Source organism: Corvus brachyrhynchos, unplaced genomic scaffold, assembly GCF_000691975.1.
Source record: "Corvus brachyrhynchos isolate BGI_N302 unplaced genomic scaffold, ASM69197v1 scaffold94, whole genome shotgun sequence".
NCBI lineage: Eukaryota > Metazoa > Chordata > Aves > Passeriformes > Corvidae > Corvus > Corvus brachyrhynchos.
Genome location: NW_008238330.1, coordinates 10,981,298 through 10,995,418, shown reverse-complemented (window position 1 = coordinate 10,995,418; position 14,121 = coordinate 10,981,298).

The following is a 14,121-nucleotide window of genomic DNA, read 5'->3' as shown; positions in this document are numbered from 1 at the left end:
GCTGAGAGCTGGCGGCGCCGCGGCTCCGCTCAGCTCATGGCGAAGGCTGCAAGTGGGTCTCTGCGTGTGAGAGGTGAAGAGAAGGGCCGGCGGGGCCTGTGCTAGCCGGTGGGACCACGCTGTTACAGCCAAGGCTCCCGTTTCTTGTGGACCCTCGAGGGCTGATACTATGCTAGAAAAAAGGACTAAGTAGACCCATGCCCCTTCCTCAGGGGTGGGGAGGCTGCAGCATTCAGCATTTGCACCAGCTTTTGCGGGAATGTCTGCAAGCTAAGCATATCCTTCCTGCAGCTGGTCCATAGAACACTTTTGTTTTCGTTGTTCAAAATGTTGACCCTATCTCAAAGATTGCTTCTTTACCACACCACCTTGTGACCCCCCTGCATTGTTCTGATTGCTTTTTGTGATAGACAATAATTATGATTTGTAAGCTATTTTTAAAGCAAGAATTAAGCTTGAAACCTTTTGAAACCACTTTAAAAGTTAATGTTACTATAACTGTAATTTTCCAAGACTGTTGCAGTGGGGATCCTGCAACATGCATATACCAAACCAGGAGTCCCGTGGAAAGGAAATATATATGGACAGACAGATTCTTGCTAGATGTTTCAGAGATGTTATTTCTCCCAGCCGCATGGCCGGGGCTCTGCCCAGGAACTGTTCCAGTCACGGGACCAAGGGTCCTTCTGCCCGCGCAGGGGAACACAAACCAACCAATGGGAACGAGGCTGAGCAGGGGCAGGGAAACCCCGTGTCTGTGCCCTCAGGGCCCCTCTCCCAGGGCTACACGGCGGGGGAGGGACCCCAACATCCAATGTTGCAACATTGCAACAATCTACCAGGATTTGTGGTAGGTGTTTTCATTGGTTGTGTAAAGAGAAACTGAATGAATGTGTAATTTAGTGTCTTTGCCCCCTGGGAAATACCAAGGAAAACCATTTTGTTCTGAAATGTCTTTTTCTGTTTACAGCAAAGGCCAGTGTGACTGTACTACACATCCACTGACAGGATGGAGGGGAAGCAAAGGACACAGGATCAACTTAAGAGAATGTGGCTGTCCACAGTTGCAGATGTTTACCTTGATACTGTAAAGATTAATATCAGACCTTAACTTCATGTTTTGTGAGCAGTCCTGGTAAATTTAGATTAACTATTAGAGAATGTGAAGTTAACTGAATACGCAGGATTTCACAGAATAATGAGTTTGCATTTTTTTTTCCTAGGAAACAGTACAGTACACTAGAGTCTATGTCTGATTGAAAAGACAATGGACTTGATTAAAAGCATAGCTTTGTGGGGTTTTTTGTATTTGTACTTTTCTTCATATTAGTTGCAGAGTGCATTTTTGTGGGTTTCAAACTAGATATTTTTTCTTGGTTAAGCTCTGTAAGTATTTGTTGCTTTGGGGTATTTGAAATAGAAGTATACTTTTATAATTTTAGAGTACTTCAAACTATTTCAATATTAAACAGAAATAGTATTATTATTTATTTAAAAAATGTTTCCTTCAATCTTGATGCCAGTGATAAAAAGAATGAAGAAATATCTCTTCCTAAACTAGGAATCTAAAACTTGATCTAGGGTTACTTAATTCCTTCTTATATCTATATAAATGATAAATAGCTGGGATTAAGACTCACTGTGAGTCTTAATCAGTCAGACTGAGACACATAAAATGATAGGAGTTCCTGCACACTCAGGCTTGTGGAAAATGTCATCTTTATACTCTGTAATGAGTCATATTACTGAGATTCTTATATTCAATGCTTTTTAAACAGGGATTCAGTTGCATTGTTTAGTAGGCAACTCTCATAACTTGAGGTCTTGGTTTTACTTTATCCATTGTTTCTGCTTTAATTTCCTTTGGGAATCTTATCAGAAAAGAATGGAGTATGACAAGCAAAGAAAATGTCCCAATCAGCTTGAATAAGGGAAAAAAGTTGCAATATGGCAGATTCTGATGTGAGAATTTCTTGCTAGAAATCTCTACTCTGAAGCCTTGCTGGGATCAGCCTGCCCAGAAAGGCGCTTGCAAGGACAGCAAATTTGTCTTCTTCTTCTGAGAAGTCAGAAACATTTAAAAGTAAAAAAAGAATATTAGAGTAAAAAATAATGTACTTTAATTTAAATAAATATTATCAGTTCAGCTGTGTGTCATACAAGCTGCAACAGGAAATTTTATCTAATATTCCATTTGATGGAGTGGGAACCAAGAAATTATGATAAAAACAAAGGAGAGCCATCAATACGTGCATGCGTTAAGAATGAGAATAATTCTTTTGATTGAGGTAGGGAGATCAGAGATTAAAAACGTTGATAAAGAAGAGAAAATGCAAAAAAAAAAAAAAGATTAGGAAAGAGAACCAAAAACTGAACAGAACACAGGGAAGACTTACTGTATAAATGGACAGAGAAACACTTTGGAATAATGAATATTTTTTGAGTGAGAATGCTGATTTCATAAAGTAAACAAGAGAAAGCAGCTCCCTGGTGAATTGAATGAGATCGAAAAGAATTAATCTGGTTAACCAATGGCAAAGAGTGGGGAAAGATGAAGTGGGTGAGGAAAAATGTTGGAACAGTTCCTCAGCAGAGCCCCGGCCATGCGGCTGGAGAAATAAACATCTCTGAAACAGCTATCAAGAATCTGTCTGTCCATATATATTTCCTTTCCATGGGACTCCTGGTTTGATATATGCGTGTTGCAGTATCCCCACTGCAACACAAGACCTAGATTTATATATATCCTGTGAAACAGTGAAGTATTTAAGCAGCTAATGATATTACCTTGCTTATTTTTATTTCATGCGCACTTGTTGTATTAGACGTATTAGTTTGCTGTTCATAGTACGAAAACCACATGTTACGTTCCACATTTTCCTGAATTTGGTAAGTTAAAAAATGTTCATGTTACATACCGTTAGAACAGAAAAGGGGAAATGCAGAGATGAGGTGTGCCCCCCGCGAAAGACTGTAAGGAAGTTTATATGTTCTTAATTTTTCAATCACATTCAGAATGATCACAAGATATTAATAAACTTTTTAAGCAATTTTATAAGTATTTTAAAGAAACCCTCTCAGTCAAGCCTTAAGGCTCTGGCTGAACCCTAGCCCTGGCTGACTAGGGATTTATACCATCAGACCCAAGTGTTTCTGCTCTAAAAGTGTAATCAAGTCATTTTGACTTGCTAATTTGATCTTACAAAAGCTGGACCCTCTTTCAAAGTAAACCTGAAAGTCTTGCCTAGGAAAGACTTTCTAAGTTCTCACTGTGAAAGAGGACCTCCCAGCCACTACAGACTTTGAGTGATGGTGAAAGTTTTAGACAACTTTACATTGTTTCTCAAAGTTCTATCTGTTCAATCACTGTCATAATTCTTAATTGTATAAAACAGAAAAGGAGGAATTATGGGTAATTATAAGAGAGAATTGGGTTGTGAGCTGTAAAACCTGCCTGCAGAGGCACATGGCAGCACAAAGGAGCACATGGCAGCACACAGAGGCTTGTCTCCACCAGACCCTGGCAGGAAGAGGTGTCACATGGTAGAGCCCTACAGAGAGGAGCCTGCCGGGAGCTGATGGATGGGTGGACAGTGAGTGACCACCCCATAGAAGGACATTGAGAAAGTGTGTTGCTGATGTGGCAACACGGGATAGGTCATGCCATACAAGGAAATGCTGTGCCTTAGAAAAGTGTATAAAACCAGCTCACTCCTTTGAATAAACGATTCAGATTCCCTGGAGGTCTGGGTTCGTCATTCAATTGCCAACACTGAGTGTACAAAACAATTCCCATTCTCAGTGCTACAGAAATCTAAATAGAAAACCTTCATGCCTCCATTTTAACGCTAAAAAAATGTTACTATACAAGGACTTGGCTCACAGATTCCTGGTGAAGAAGATAGCAAGTCTCCCGTCTCCTCATGCAACATTAGATAATGACCTGCTAGCTCTTTCTGGCTGGACTTACACACTGATAGTGTCACACCCATAGATCTGTCCTGATTGTACATTATGATTGTCCCAGGGCATGCCTAACTGGTGAAAGTGAGCAGCAGAGGCATAGCTACCTCAGGATGGTGACCTCTGTGTACAGAACACTTCCAAGTACATATCCCCTTTCTCAACACCATTATGTGTCTCCTTCTGTGGAGAAATAAGTATTCTGAAATACCACAAGCTTTATATAGAGGGTTCGCATAGAGGAGTGTTCCAGTATTACTATAAAGGAATAATTTGTGCCAGTTCTGCTGGGGAAGTCTTACACCTCCTGTAAATTCATCACGCAGTTCTGCAAACAGAAAGGAAATGTAAGATACTGTTAGCAAGTAGAAAACCTTTCACATCAGCTCTCTGGCACAAGAGCAACACTTTTTGAGGCTGTCCAGAAAACAAATCTAGAGACATGAAGCAGTAGTAAAGCATGACCAGATTGTGCTGTTTTACTGTTCACTATTAAACATTTTCATGCTGACAGTAAAACTCTGCTGCATGCTCTCCAAATAACAACAGGGCACAAGAGCAGATTTTCACTTGCCAGAAACAGAGAGGAGGACAAATAATCACAGAGAATATGTTTTCTCTCAAATTGACACCACTTTCCTTAATTCTACAACAATGCAAATTTTCAATTACTTTAGAGTTTCATTTTTTGAAACAGGAAGTTCCTTTTCTTAGCCATTCCCAAAGAAAAATGGTCTGTTTCACTAGTAAATTATTGACGTTTAGTCAAGTTATTTAGAACATTAGTTTTAAATCATCTAACATCAACCAGACCATTAAACTCTGACAATATTCACTGGCATGACAACACCACAAATGCTTATTATAATTCCAGGATGCAGCTATGCAACTCACAGGGCTTTCCTATATTATGTAAAGTATACAGGGTAATTCTATTTATTTCAGTTCCATAGACTGAGTAATTCCAAAGATGAGGAAACAAGCTACAACATCGTGTCATCATTTGCAACTGCAAAGCTGTTACATACAAAGATTTGCTTTTTTTATCTATTTTTTATTTTAAAGGACAATCTGTGTTCCCAAGGTTTCAGAGACACAGACAATAAGTGTCTGCGAAGGTAAACTGAGGCAATGTAGAGGAACTGTCTTTTACTCAAGGTCTCACAGCAAGTCAAAGCATCACCAATAATATCAGAATTTCCCAATTCACAGTACAGGACTTATCTAGGTTTTGGAGACTACAGTGTCTCCAAAAAGAAAAGAAGTTCATTGTTATGAGCCCTGAAAAACCTCTACCATGACCAGAAATCACTCTGTGTATGTTGTGTGTCTGCTGATAAACATGGTGTCAGCAAGCAATTTTTTTTAACAGAAGAAAAACTAGGAAATATACGGAAGAAATGCTAATCTTAAAGGAGAAGAAAAGTTCAGAATAATGAAAGCTCTGAATTTCTTACTCCATGGCACATTCTGATAATGTATTTCAGTCTTCTGAGCAATGAGGTTAAGATGGACACCCTCAGAGGATCCCTGATGTCAGATCCTCAGTGAGGGACATTTTAAGCATCCCTGAACTGATGGTCAAATTGCATTCATAGCCCACAGGGATTTGTCCCTGTCCTGTATAGAATATCAGACTGCTGGTGACCTCGTCACCACCCTGGCAAAGCAAAAATTAGAACAATCACTTGCAAAGTAAGGATTTGCAGAGAATTAATGCAGTAAATTTAAGATTTTGCAAAAGGAAACATTTTTACTTGCACAGAAGTGCTTAAATTGATCCCTTTCCCAGACTAAAGTGCACTTTGGGTCTTCTTGTTGAGCAAAAGATAGTAATTGAAGTGTTGCCCCCAATAACAGTACAGTGACCTGCAGACAGTCCTGTACTGTCAGATAATAGTTGAGATAGAAACTATGTTAGTGTGGTTGATGAAAAGGTGCAGCACATTTTCATGCTTCACAACTTGGTCAGCTTCTCTGATGAGTGAATAGGGTAAGGAAAAGGAACATTCAGTTCCCTGCTGCCATCCTGCCTGATGAAACATCTGCAGATGCTGCACTTCTACTAGCTCCATAATCCAGGCAAGTCTGAAGAAAGCAAAATCTGCCCTCAAGAACTGGCACAATTTTTACAATTCATTTCTGTACAAATGCTAAATAACTATCCTGGACTAGTGGAGAGCACATCAGGATGATGCTGGGGTACAGAATTGTAACCCATGATTTCTATGCTTTCCCTTCAGCACTGATTTTGCTTAGCATTACAGTCTGATCTTGAGTCATTAATGGAAGCTTTGAGCTTATATAATAACTGGGCAATATTCTCCAGGGGATGCAGTGAGGACCTAGTGTATCGATTCACGTAATTTCTCTGTGGGCATTTCCCAAACCTATATCCTCAGACAATCTAAGTAGTCTAATGTATCTTCTTATTCTACTGTTCAAAATGGCTAAAAATGCTTAGTAACTTCATTAGAAGTTTCTGCTAATGAAGCTCTGTTTTTTCGTGTTAAATGATAATATGTTAATAGTTTATAACTGAGATGTGTTGGAGAGGTTTTCTTCCTTCAGTCAGATATTTAAAATAGCTAGTGATGTGTGATGTATATTTTTAGAGGCTGTCAGGCAATGCTATTTTTGATGATACAATATGTCTGTTTTCCCTTACGACACAGGAAGACAGTGATGGTGGACTGAACACGTTTTTCTCCCCAAATAGCATGTCTTTGGGGAAATATCAAGAGAAGTGACAATACATAAACAAGAAAACCAGCATAATTTAACAGTCCCTTCCATATGACCCATTATTTAATTGAAAGAAAGAAAATCTTTCACAGTTGATTTTTCCCAAAGAAATTAGTCTTTTGTCAACCTTAAACCTGCTCCTGCCCTCCCTGAAATCAATAGAAGAGTTGACTGCATTCAGTCAGACCTCAGGCAATGCACTTCTTAGTGTCGTTGCTGTTAGTGGATTAGAGAGAAGAGTCTGCTAATAAGTTAGCATTCTAATACCAGGATCAGTGTCACGAAGTAGCAGAGAGAGGCTGTAATTTGTGAGCTGGTTTGTGGTGAGATAACTGTAGGTGTATGCAGTAGGAGTATAATACAGGCACCAGGAGTGTGTTGTGATTCATGTTGTACATCTTAATATAAACTAAGAAGGAAAACACATTTATTAAGGACTACAGTGTGCCTATCCCTTGCAGGGACACAAACAAGTAGAGGAGGAGTGTGATCTCTACCCAATGGTCTCACGACTGGCAATTAATGCTGTGCCAAAGGTGTTGGTGGCAGCACTGCCTTTGCTGTTTAAGACCAGATGCAATAGGTAGCTAAGTTCAGCTTTGCCCTTTGCACACACAAATGTAATTATTCTGCAATAAAAACCCAACCAAACAAACAAAATCCCAAACAAAACAAAAACAACCCATAAAATTGTAAAGAATTCTAGTAAAATGAAACAAAATCCCAGAAGGACATCACTACAGGATGGATGCTAACGTCTGTGAGAACAGTAGCTGCCACAGGAGACCTCTCAGTTTCTTCAGTAAAAGGAAGATGCAGAGTATGCCCATGACATAAAAGCCCTTCAGAGTAACGGTGCTCTCCAAACCCAGCTTAAACAGTGGTGGTCTGTAGAAAACAGGTAGGTGCTTGTGACCTGATCAGCTTCTATAGGACTGAGCATTTGCACCACAGGCCAGTCTACTGCCTTCCAATCTCATCCTTTAACAAAACAAGGGGCTAAAACACTGTTCCGACAGAAAAAGAAAAAGCCTTGGCAGGCACATGACACTTAGCAAAGTACCCCAATTCTGAATGCTGAAGTTAATATATCATTCCTAATTATCCCAACCAAACCTTCACTGACTGCCCTGTAGCTGAAATAAAATAAGTTTTGCCCATTGTGCTGAAAACCAATAGAACTCAGAAGACAGATGATAAATTGCTCCAGGTTGGTGGCAAGTAACAAATCAGGGTTCCTCCCATAAGAAGCATCCATAGTTACAAGCCTTCTGGAACACCAGCTCTGCTGTTTCCTGGCATGGCAATCTGCTTCTGAACAGTGCGGTTTCAGAAAAAACCTGCAAAATAGGTCATAGGGATATTCTACAATCTGAATATGAACAATATCAGGAGTCAAAATATTATAAACCTATTACTCTTCCACTGCAGTTATGGAAATATAAGAGACTGGATTTCTGTAACTGATCCTTATCACACAGAATATGATCATATTAAGCTGGACCTTGTCTGATGCCATTTTGGATAAGAATGTGTCCTAAAGATGACTAGAACTAAGTATGGCAAACAGCCACAAAGGATTCCTCTCTTTCCTCTTTATTTCTTGGTACTCACAGTAACAGGTTTTCATTCAGTTGATGGAAGAAGAGAGACTAGAGCAGAGGATTTGCTTCAAAGGTGTGAGCTGTAGGACTGTCTTCTGGCCCAGCAAATGAACCACCTTCTGCCTTCCCAGTGTCAATAATCTACTTATCTACTGTCAGGGACCTTATTGTTATCTTCAAATCCAAGTTCTGTGCATTGGTCACTTCAAAAATAGTGTAAGACCTTGCCCAGGGCCTTGAAGCCCAAAATAAGAAACCAGCAATATTTTCAGTGACGCCTGCTTCTTTGTTACATATGACTGTAACTGAGATGTGCTTGCCAAATTGATTTTAAGTGAGAATTAGGTGAGATGTTTTCATTTTGTCATTGTTCCTCACTAAAGATGTGGCCCAAACTGAGTTTATTAGGAGAGAAGGCTCTGATATTTTGCCCAGGTATCATGACAATTCAGAAAAGGAAGTTACTTACTGCAGGATTTTCCCTGGGAAGAGCAAGAGCACTTGGTCCAGATGCACAGAGGACACCGGACCAAAGAGCTACAGGTATGTGGAAGGGACATAGAAGTTGCAGTGCACCCCAGAAAGGTGACTGCAGATGCAAACTTCCTTGCAAAATTTCCAGTCTCTTCCACCAACAGAAAATTCCACAAGTTGAGTTTGCTACTAGGAAGTTGCCAAGTTCATAATGCCTTAGGGTGGCTTGGTACAGACAGTCCTACAACACTAGCTGAAATTCCTTCCAGGGAAATAAATTCCTAACTTTTTAAAAACAGCTGATCAGCCTTGGCCCCTGATTTATCTTGCAGAGCTGCAGTATGGTAAACTGCCAGCTGCTGGAGAGCAGCATCATGCTGCTGCCAAAGCAGAAGGTAAAGAAGCTGCAGTGAGGAATGCCCTGCAGTTTGTATTTAATTCCTGGGGTTTTGTTTCTGCACTGGCTTGAAACAGCATTAGGGGTCTGAGATGAGTAGGAGAGAAGAGCTGGAGAAAGCATGAAGGATTAAGTCCTGGAGCAAGAAGAAAGTGCTGGGTTGGAAGTGATGTTTCCATTTCAGAGAAAGGGGAAGGATTGGTGGAAGTTTTGTGAAAAAATGATATATGGCTGCAAATATTTCCAGAGTGGCATAGATATATTTGGTCAGTTCCAGAGCTTGCAAAGTATATTCTATGTGTACCTTTTCCCCACAGAAGGGTGAAAAAATTTCACTGTGTGTAAAGTTAGAGGAACAATTTAATAACTGACCCAATAACCAGCTTCTGCAATTCTACATCTACCTTTCCTTTTCATCTATAAAAGTTGAGTTATACTTTGTGTGTATGTGGTAATAATTCCTTTTGCAAACTTCCTTGGACAGTGAGGAAGTATCTCAGATGTATTTGCACTTACAAATTATTCTACATTCAAACTTTCTGAATTATGTGTTGCATAAAACCATCTTCCCAGGCCACTTTCTGTCAATGTGGTTACTAGAGGGAGCAGACACAAGAAACTCAGAAATCACAGGCGCATGCAGCACAGTGCACACACTTTATACTTCACACAATTGCTTACAAAATCCAATTCTCTAATAGACAACTTTCCATGTTGGCTGTTTTATTTTATTATTCCTTCATAAATGAGTTTCTTTGTCTTTATTTCAGTGGACTTTCATCACTAATTTTTGTAGGAGAGTTAGCTGACTGCAGTTATGTTCTCTTATTAGATCATCCATTCAACCCACTGTACCTTATAGGATTAGTCAGGAGACAGGAGAGCACACACTATTGAATTTTGGGCTTTGAATCTCCCATGTGTAGCTCAGATCACTGAAAGGACCACTACAACTGAATTACTCGCTAAAATCAAGAAGACAAGTGCTGAGCAGTGATGAGCTGCATTTTTTCCCAAAGTTCCCACCAGCAGTCAGCATCTATTCAGAAGTGCTTTACTGGTTCTTTTTCTGGCGGGGAATAAGCTGCATCATTTTAAGGACCAAAGTACTTTTGCTTGACACCCCAAATCCCTCATCATTTTAAAGTGAGTGAAAACTTAATTTGTCTCAGTAATCTAGCATCAAACTCCCACAGCCACCTGTGACCTTCCTTCTATATCCTGCCATAAGTACCTATACACATATAAAACATTTCTTTTAGTTACATTAGAGTAAAATGTGACAGAAGCATTTGTTTTATCTATCTTATAGAGCTGTGGTTCTGGAAATTTCTAGCAGCCATTCTTAGACATCTGGACTGTTGTGTAACAAATTGTTTCTAGGACACTGAAATAACCAAATTTGTATCTGATGTGCCCGGTTGTCTCATTGGAATGATAAAAGAGATGATGCTTTATTTTTCCCATTATCAGTCCCATGGAAAATCTTAGAGGTAAAAGGAAGCTACATGTTCATTGCTGTATCTTAAAGCATTGGACAAACTCAGCATAATGGGTGGCATTTCCATCCATACCACTCACACAAGGTCCATGTAAGCTGGTGGTTTTGCCAGCATCTTCCTGAAACCCAAATCTTTTCCATGCATAGAACTAACTTGAGCAGTGGCCACCATAATGGGGATACAACACTGTCTCCTGGAAATACCAGTCTTGTCTTAACTGCTGAATCTCATAGTCCAACAATAAATAGTCTTCATTCCTGTCTAGCACAATTCTAGTCTTTGTCCGACCATCAGCAAATTAAACATGTAGCACAGTCACAAATAAATACTAAACCTCATTTGCTCTTTATAGGCATCGTTACAAACAAATCACATCCTCCACTCTTATTTTCAATAATTCTCATCTACCTGCAACTCTACTTCCTCTGGCAGAGGAACTGTGATGCTGCTGAAGCTTCGTAGGTAACACTGACTCGTGGGAATCACACCTTTACTTTAAGGCATTTAAAAAGTTGTTGGGTATTTTTTTAGCCCTCTAATATTAATTAACTGATATTAACCCCTACCCTTTCCCTGGCAGAGTGCCCCAGTCATCTTACAAACTGCATATTCCACGCTGACTTGCAGAGGAATGAACTTCCACCCTAAGCTTGCAAGCTGTTCTGGATCAAGCAATGAATCACTTTAGTGTGGTCTCTACCTCCCACAACCTTATCAGAAAACTCATCTGGAGCTTTTCTTGTCAGAGTGAACTCAGTATTAGAAAAATTTTGGGCTCTCAGAATAGTCTGCTGGGGGAAGGTTGTTGCCTCTGACCTCATATTTCTATTTCTTCTAACCTACATTTGTATTTCCAGATGTTTGTTTTAAAAATTAAGTTTGTGCTCTTCAGAATGTGACAGACTGATTATAGAAAAGTGAAATTTTTCTGTCCACAGAAGGCTTATTGTCGAGGCTCATCATCACAAAAGCAGAGAAGATATACCCATGCTGTTGATTAATTGCAGCGCAAAATCTCAAGGGTAAAACATTTTAGCCCCCATAATTCCTTCAGACAGGAGTGTTTGCTTTTTTTCAGGAAATCCTCAAAATGTTTAAGTTGGTATTCTCATATCAGGATCTAGACTTGCACTCCTATCTTATAACTGCTGAAATAGTTCAGCCATCTGAGAGCTTGTGAAAGGGATTTATCACCACCTGAATGCAATATATGGCTTTTGTTAAAAATTAAGTTAAATTAAGAACCATCCTTTTGTTGCTTTGAATTAAGAGGGTTCATTTCAACGACATGATCACATTCCAAGCTTTGCGAGAACATGCTTCAGGATCTTGTTAAGAAGTAGAATACTTGCATAAGAATCATCATCTTAAAAATCAAAGTTTGAGTAGGATTTTCTCTCATATAATTATGTCAGGCAAAGTCCCTCTCTTGGTCTTTTTTTTAATTATTCACCAGTCAGTCCAGACATAGAGTAATATTTCAGAAAGAACAACTTGTTCTTGTGCACAAAATCTTTTGTGACCTTTACAAACCCTTGCATGGAATGTCTCGTGGATATAGATGTTCCTGCCAGAGTTCGTTTTTCTGCCTGTGTTCACTTACAACTGGGACTTAAGATTATCTGCAAAATAAAAGCCTGCTAACAATACAAATATATTTATTTGCTTTTTTCTCCAAGGATGCAGTATTTCAGTGAACAACTCATCAACTTTTAAGGAAGCTGAATGCAGATGGAGCTTTCACTGCATCACTGTGTGTCATAATGCAGATTCTCAGATGAATGTTACTGTTCTGAGCAGTAAATAAGCAGAATTTTCTGGTCCTCATTATTTCAAACTCAATCATATGCCAGGAATGTGCAGTTGTCCATAAAATAACAATACAAAATAACAAAAGAAACCATAAACTCCCTGCCCCACCAAAAATCACAACCACAAAACCAAACAAAACACAAAATCCTAAGAAACAAAATAATGCCACAAAAAGCCCAACTGAAATTCAACAAAAAACCTCTGTGCCCACCTGTGCCCAAATAAGAGTCCTAAACATATATTAAAGTAAAAGTACATCTTTACACCACCTCTTCTCTACCTACAGATTTTTCATAAATACACAATGCAGCTCAGGACCAATCTAAGGCAAAGTCTTAATGTTAGAAGGAGGTTTGTAGCTTGTGAGAATATCTGTTTCTAATTTATCTTGATGAAACTTATGCCCATATTTCAATTTCCCTATGTTGGAGCAATTACTTGCAAATGCCCCCCCCGCCCCCCACCTTTAATTTACTAGTAGAAGAAGTAGGATCAATTGATCTGTACACTAAACACATAAAACTTCAAGATAAAACTCAAATTTTGTGTCATCCAGTGCCAAAGGAAATTCAGATTTCATTAAACAGAATTGACTTTCTTAAATAGAAAACCAAATTAACGAAGATGTTTTTATGTAAAATGTGGGAAGAGGAAACAATGTCCAACACACTCAATGAATCTATTTAAACCAAAGCTATGTATTAGTTTTCAGCACTGTTCCATAGGAACAAGACTAAACATGTTAAGATAAAACAGGTAATTTTGGTTTCTGCTTACCCTAGGGAGTATGACAGTCATTAATTGACTTCAATTTCCAGTTATTCACTCCTATTGCACACCAAAGGAATACATTCTACCAAACCGGACAGACACAAAGCAGTCAAGAAAAAGCAAATCCACTGGCAGTCCATATAGACAGAAAACAAGCTAGACCCTGCAACAAGGGCTAAAAAGTGCATATCCTTAAAATTGACAAAAACAGTTTATCTGCAAAGACCTTGCAAGAAGAGGTAGAAGAAAACAGGTAAGACTCATGATATTTGCTAGCCTTTCAAATTTTCATCATACCAGACTGAAGAAACATAGAAAGCTGAAGAGATTGTAGCCTTAGTCATTCTTTTAGGACTTTGAGGCCAAATTTAACACAAACATTCAATTCAGAGATCATCTCAGTACGTCTTTCAGAAGTACTCCCTTCTACTCTACAGTCACACATTAATTAACATCAGCTTCTTATGCAAGTATGGTCATGTCAAGGTGAATTTTTTTTTTTCTAACAGTGTTACTCATGGAACCTAGAAGAACACTTGCACATGTGCATGTATATATATATATATATATCCATGTATATTTTAAACTCTGGTATATGTTAACTCCAGCCCTTGCCCTTTAATACAGGAGAGAGAGTTCCAGTAGCCAACAACTAGCAAAGGGTCATATGAAGAAAGAGATAAGTTAAAAACCCTTTTGAAACTACTCTTTGGCTGTCAAATATCAGTCATTTCAGAAGTATGGAGTCAGCTGGATAACTTAGAGGAAGCACTCTCAAGTGCTTTCATCTTCGTTCAATTTTCAACACTAGGCTCAACAGTGTCTTAAAATTGTATGAAAAAATACTCATCTT